Source organism: Salvelinus fontinalis, chromosome 39 (assembly GCF_029448725.1).
Source record: "Salvelinus fontinalis isolate EN_2023a chromosome 39, ASM2944872v1, whole genome shotgun sequence".
Classification (NCBI taxonomy): Eukaryota; Metazoa; Chordata; class Actinopteri; order Salmoniformes; family Salmonidae; genus Salvelinus; species Salvelinus fontinalis.
The window spans coordinates 154,208-161,548 of NC_074703.1; positions in this window are offsets into that span (position 1 = coordinate 154,208).

Here is a 7,341-nt window from a genome sequence, read left to right on the forward strand (position 1 = left end):
GTCTAGCCACACACCTAGGTACTTATAGATGTCCACATATTCTAGGTCGGAACCGTCCAGGGTGGTGATGCTAGTCGGGCGTGCGGGTGCAGGCAGCGAGCGGTTGAAAAGCATGCATTTGGTTTTACTAGCGTTTAAGAGCAGTTGGAGGCCACGGAAGGAGTGTTGTATGGCATTGAAGCTCGTTTGGAGGTTAGATAGCACAGTGTCCAGGGAAGGGCCGGAAGTATACAGAATGGTGTCGTCTGCGTAGAGGTGGATCAGGGAATCGCCCGCAGCAAGAGCAACATCATTGATGTATACAGAGAAAAGAGTCGGCCCGAGAATTGAACCCTGTGGTACCCCCATAGAGACTGCCAGAGGACCGGACAACATGCCCTCCGATTTGACACACTGAACTCTGTCTGCAAAGTAGTTGGTGAACCAGGCAAGGCAGTCATTAGAAAAACCGAGGCTATTGAGTCTGCCGATAAGAATATGGTGATTGACAGAGTCGAAAGCCTTGGCCAGGTCGATGAAGACGGCTGCACAGTAATGTCTTTTATCGATGGCGGTTATGATATCGTTTAGTACCTTGAGCGTGGCTGAGGTGCACCCGTGACCGGCTCGGAAACCGGATTGCACAGCGGAGAAGGTACGATGGGATTCGAGATGGTCAGTGATCTGTTTGTTGACTTGGCTTTCGAAGACCTTAGCTAGGCAGGGCAGGATGGATATAGGTTTGTAACAGTTTGGGTCCAGGGTGTCTCCCCCTTTGAAGAGGGGGATGACAGCGGCAGCTTTCCAATCCTTGGTGATCTCAGATGATACGAAGGAGAGGTTGAACAGGCTGGTAATAGGGGGTGCGACAATGGCGGCGGACAGTTTCAGAAATAGGGGGTCCAGATTGTCAAGCCCAGCTGATTTGTATGGGTCCAGGTCTTCCAGCTCTTTCAGAACATCTGCTATCTGGATATGGGTAAAGGAGAAGCTGCGGAGGCTTGGGCGAGTAGCAGCGGGGGGGGCGGGGCTGTTGGCCAAGGTTGGAGTCGCCAGGTGGAAGGCATGGCCAGCCATTGAGAAATGTTTGTTGAAGTTTTCGATTATCACGGACTTATCAGTGGTGACCGTGTTATCTAGCCTCAGTGCAGTGGGCAGCTGGGAGGAGGTGCTCTTGTTTTCCATGGACTTTACAGTATCCCAGAACTTTTTGGAGTTAGAGCTACAGGATGCAAATTTCTGCTTGAAAAAGCTGGCCTTTGCTTTCCTGACTGACTGCGTGTATTGGTTCCTGACTTCCCTGAACAGTTGCATATCACGGGGGCTCTTCGATACTATTGCAGTTCGCCACAGGATGTTTTTGTGCTGGTCGAGGGCAGTCAGGTCTGGAGTGAACCAAGGGCTATATCTGTTCTTGGTTCTGCATTTTTTGAACGGAGCATGCTTGTCTAATATGGTGAGGAAGTAACTTTTAAAGAATGACCAGGCATCCTCAACTGACGGGATGAGGTCAATATCCTTCCAGGGTACCCGGGCCAGGTTGATTAGAAAGGCCTGCTCGCAGAAGTGTTTCAGGGAGCGTTTGACAGTGATGAGGGGTGGTCGTTTGACCGTGGACCCGTGGCGGATACAGGCAATGAGGCAGTGATCGCTGAGATCTTGATTGAAGACAGCAGAGGTGTATTTGGAGGGCAAGTTGGTCAGGATAATGTCTATTAGGGTGCCCATGTTTACGGATTTAAGGTTGTACCTGGTGGGTTCCTTGATGATTTGTGTGAGATTTAGGGCATCAAGCTTAGATTGTAGGACTGCCGGGGTGTTAAGCATATCCCAGTTTAGGTCACCTAACAGAACAAACTCTGAAGCTAGATGGGGAGCGATCAATTCACAGATGGTGTCCAGGGCACAGCTGGGAGCTGAGGGGGGTCGGTAGCAGGCGGCAACAGTGAGAGACTTATTTCTGGAGAGATTAATTTTTAAAATTAGAAGTTCGAACTGTTTGGGCATAGACTTGGAGAGTATGACAGAACTTTGCAGGCTATCTCTGCAGTAGATTGCAACTCCTCCCCCTTTGGCAGTTCTATCTTGACGGAAAGTGTTATAGTTGGGTATGGAAATCTAACTAGGTCTAATTAATACAGTCCTACAGCTTTGATAGGGTCTACATCTCAGTCAATTCCTCTTTCATTTGAAAAGGACAAATGGTAACACTTCATTCATTTTATGCTTACAGTCTGATAACTCCTTAAAATAAATTCTGCTCCCTATGGAGTCATAAAAATTATTCATACCTCATATTTGGTAATACTTCATGAGGTGGCAGTGGTTAGAGCGTAGAGGTGGCAGGTAGCCTGGTGGTTAGAGCGTTGGGCTAGTAACTGAAAGGTCGAATCCCTGAGCTGACAAGGTAAAAATCTGTCGTTCTGCCCCTGAACAAGGCAGTTAACCCACTGTTCCTAGGCTGTCATTGTAAATAAGAATGTATTCTTAACTGACTTGCCTAGTAAAATGTTAAAAAGTATAATATTGAGCTAGCTGCCTGACAACATCTATCAAATATATTCTACAGAATATGAAGCATATTCAACCATCTTTTTATTTAAAATCGATTGGATTTTATATACTTTTCTGCTGGATGCATGCCGTTGGTACTCCTAACATTCGACACAGGCCCAATCTAGGTCTCAAATGTTATAACTTCAAAAACCTATTGTCACCATTGGTTGGTTGATTGAGGGAGAGAGAAAGAGAGAGAAAGAGAAGAGGGGCGAGTGGGTAAGAGAGGGTGAGAGAAAGAGAGGAGGAGAGAGAAAGAGAGGAGGGAGAGAGTTAGAGGGAGAGGGAGAGAGAAAGAGAGGGAGAGAGGGAGAGAGAGAGAAAGAGATGAGGGAGTAAGAGAGGGGGAGAGAAAGAGAGGAGGAGGGAGAAAGAGAGGAGGATGGAGTAAGAGAGGGGGAGAGAAAGAGAGGAGGAGGGAGAAAGAGAGGGGGAGAGAAAGAGAGGAGGAGGGAGAAAGAGAGGAGGAGGGAGTAAGAGAGGGGGGGAGAAAGAGAGGAGGAGGAAGGGGGGATGAGAGAGAGGGAGAGAGAAAGAGAGGAGGAGGGAGTAAGAGAGGGAGAGAGAAAGAGGAGAGGAGTGAGTAAGAGAGGTGGAGAGAAAGAGAGGAGGAGGGAGGGAGGGTGTAAGAGAGGGGGAGAGAAAGAGACGAGGAGTGAGTAAGAGAGGGGGAGAGAAAATGATGGAATGTAGTTGAGAGGATATCAAAACAGCATCACACCAGCCCTTAAGATGCATATTGATCTCTTGTGTGGTGAGAAAGTGCTAGTGAGAGAGGCAAACCATTAAGTGTGCCATTCATCATCAGTGGGCTGGGACTACCACGACTCTGATCAAACGGGGGCCCAAGGGCACTCCTTCACCTGAGCACTTTGTCGCTCACACTAGGGTTGCAACCCAAATGGTACCCTATTCTGTATATAGTGCAACTACTTTTGACCAGGGCTCATAGGACTAAAGTACTGCACTATGTAGGAAAAATAGTTCCATTTGGGACGCGCGCTAGGTCTCCTCAAACAAATGGGACCAACTCGCCCAACTCTCAATAGTATGAACAGTGAAACACGGCTTGGCTCCTCACCTCAGCTCAATGATTAAATCAATAGAGTATTTGCGGCGGTGTATAACCCTAACGATCTGTGCTCTGACAGAGTAGCTGTGTTAGAGGGAGACAGGTTTCCTACGTAAGCCAGCAGTATAAATAGACTGGATTCGGTCCTTGCGCCAGCCCCAGTGATTAAAGACGTCCCCCTTTACAGTGTGTGTGCCAGAGCCCTGGTCAAAAGTAGTGCACTACAAAGAGAATAGGGTGCCATTTGGGATGCAGCCTATATAATGTGCAGCCTGCGTAGCATCTGTTGGAATACGACTGAGAAGCGTTCACCTGAGGTTCGCCAAAATGTCCAAGTAACGTTGATAGGGACTGAAGTGCCTCAATGGATTTATGCAGGTTTCTATTAAAGGCTCGGAAAAACAGGTGGATGATTTTATTAGCTCATCAACTTGGCAATATTGTTGCAATTGGACAAATTGAGAAGACATCAATGATTTGGTAAAGATTTCTAATGATGAACTGAGTGTCATAAAACCCCTCAAATAATGATAAGAAAGAGACGTTGGTCATTTCCACTGAACTGACAGGGTGATTTTATCTGTGTTGTTCAAATGGTGGACCGAATGGCTGGTACTGAGATAGTGAAACAGATGGAATGCTGGCTCAAGGCATTTATCTCTGTCAGGTTGTTTGTCCACTCGCAGGTTGAAGGTGACCTGGATCGTGTTCATTACACCACACAATGGAAAAAGAAAATGACCGTTTCTTAAATCTAGGTAGTCCCTCCCTGTTTCAGTCCATTCTCTTTTGTATGGTGCCTAAAGAACACGACTCAGGTCTTTAAATCTGAGGTAGGAGGGATTATTCACCACATGCCTTGGGGTCACCCCACCCAGTACCCTACACCAAGATAAGAAAACAGGGAGTGAAGTCTGCTCCGGGGTGAAGTTTCCTGTAGGTACAGATTCTGCTATTGTTTTATCTGTCATCATGGGAGATTTTTTTAACCATAACACCGCCAAGCCTCCCACTGTCTCTGCTTGTTCCCCCAAACCTAACCGTAACCATTAGTAAGGAAAATGCTAAACTGACCCAAAATCAGTGTCTAGGAATGTTACCTTGCGCCCATCTGTGGATGACCTTTTGACCTGTTGGGATTAATGTACACTGCCATGTCATTAGCTGGCCAATGGGTGGTGATCTTCCCTCAACCACAGATGCAGAGAAGTCATCCAACCGTGTAGATTATAAACCCAATCAGAAGCCCAGTGGAGCATCTGTCAACCTTAATGACGTCAACAGAGATCCAGGAAGATGGGCAAGTCTCAGCTTGTCCCTGGCAACAAGATCCTGTCGGGGGTTATGTGTGAGGGCAATAGACAGCTCCCCAAACCACTGTGCTTGACTGACTGAGGAGCCACGTTATTCACTACACCAGGGATTGGCAACTCCAGTCCTCTATGGCCTGATTGGTGTTACACTTTTGCCCCATGCTCAGCCACTAACCTTGAACTTCAGTTTAGAATGCAATTAGTTTAATCAGTTGTGTTTGCTAGGGATGGGAAAAATGTGTGACACCATTCCAAGGACTGGAGTTGCCCTCCCTGATATAGGGAATAGGGTGCTATTTGGGAAGCATACCCTGTAAATGCCTTGATGCCTTAGGAGGGGTACAAGAAACCTGAGGTTGTCACATGACAAAAGGTAATAGATGAAAGTGGAACCAGAACAACAACAGGGTTGTGTTCATTGGGGCGGGCAACGTTCTAAAACTTTTTGCAACGGAAAATAAAAATGAACCTTTCTTACTGGACAGTCCATTTCCTTCAGTTTGATCCTAATCTGCTGATTATGCTGTTTCTCGACAGGCCTATGATGATCTCCCATTAGAAAGCTGTCCAGAGAGCCCACTGACTAAACACTTTTAGCGTCATGCTAATGCACACACTCATGAAATGCCATTCAGTTAAGATGGATCTGTGTCCCAGGCCGCTGGGCTTTTAGCAGTTCGCTAACAAGGTTATACATGGAGATGGTCAACTCAAGCTTGCTGTTTATTATGAATTACTGTGATGAGATGTGGTGAATCTATTCCCTGTTCACATCAGGCAGATACTTTTTCTGAATCACTTTGATGCAAGTGAAGGTTTGTGTTTACCAACTAAACAGCTATTCAGGGAGTATACAGTATTTAATATTAACCCCAAGCCAAAATGTATATCAACCAATGCATTTTATAATACACACACACATGCACACACAAACACACACACACACACACACACACACACACACACACACACACACACACACACACACACACACACACACACACACACACACACACACACACACACATACACACACACACACAAAGGCATAATATTTAAGACTGTTGGACAAGACATATGCAACTGTATATTGATGGTTAAGAGGTAATCATTCACAGAGCCAATGGCAGATGGAACACTTGTTTGCCTCTCAAGCATGCTGTGTTTAGCAGACAGCTGTTGTGGTCCATGAAACCCCTTCTCTATGTTTGTTCCATCTGTGTTGCCATGGACACATGAAAACCAACGCTGTCACCAGAGGACAGCTAAGCCATAGTCCAGGGTTCTCCAACTCTGGGCTTGGAGAGCTACTGGGTGTGCAGGCTGTTCTTCCAGCCCTGCAGTAGAACACCTGATTCAGCTAATTATGGTCCCGATTGACGACTTTGATAAGTTGTCTTGGTCATGTCAGTCAACATCAACCCAGAGTTAAGAACACTCAGGAATACATAAAACATTCACCCTTCCTTGTTTCCTTGAGAGGGAAGCACAGATCTATAAGTGATTGGATTGGTGTGCAAGGTTACCACTCAATTACTTTCACCAATCCAACCACCAATTTACATCTGTGAAGGTAGGAGGCAGGAAGGATTATTTCTGGAGTATTCCAACAGGGCCCAAGCCAGAGGTGCTACAACATTCATATTCCTGTCTTTGTGTGTTGGAGGAAGTGTCTGAACACAACTCCCACCTGTACAAGGCCTATAGTGCTATCATACAGGGCAGATGAAGCTGCAAGCTGAATGAATGTCCAGCTGTGCACCCCAACGATGCCACAATGATAGTTAGCAGGGAGATAAAATCACCTTTTCTGATTCCTATCAAGTCCTAGTGCTGTGCCCAGAGAAAATGACACAGACTGCAGCCCAAATGGCACCCTATTCCTATGGCCCCTGGTCAAAAGTAGTGCACTATATAGGGAATAAGGTGCCATTTGGGATGCATCCAGTTACATCACGGCAGAGTGGGCTGGGGTTACTGCCACGGTACTCTGCCACTCTGCCAGGCTTGTCCTCTATGCTCAGGACTTCAGTTGTCTGAAGTTGTATCATGGGCATTGTGCTGCTATAATAGGAGGCTACTACTGGGTTTCCATACAAATTGTATGCAAACCGGATAGTAGCATCCTATTATAGCAGCACAATGCCCATTGTGCTGTGGTTTATTATGAATATTTCCCACCGATACTGGAATAACCGAGAAAAAAGCTGACGAGCAGAGATGCATAGTAACAGCAGTCCAGATACGAAACATTACAGTAAAGTTATTTTTTTTTAAATGGAGCCCATCCAAAATGTCAGCAGTTGGAAGACATTTTGAGTCGTTTAAAGGACTGCAAATATTGGCTAACACTCCTCAGACTAATACACATTGATTTTCCACAATTCCCAGGGACCTGTTAAGGAAATGTCAGGGTGGCAT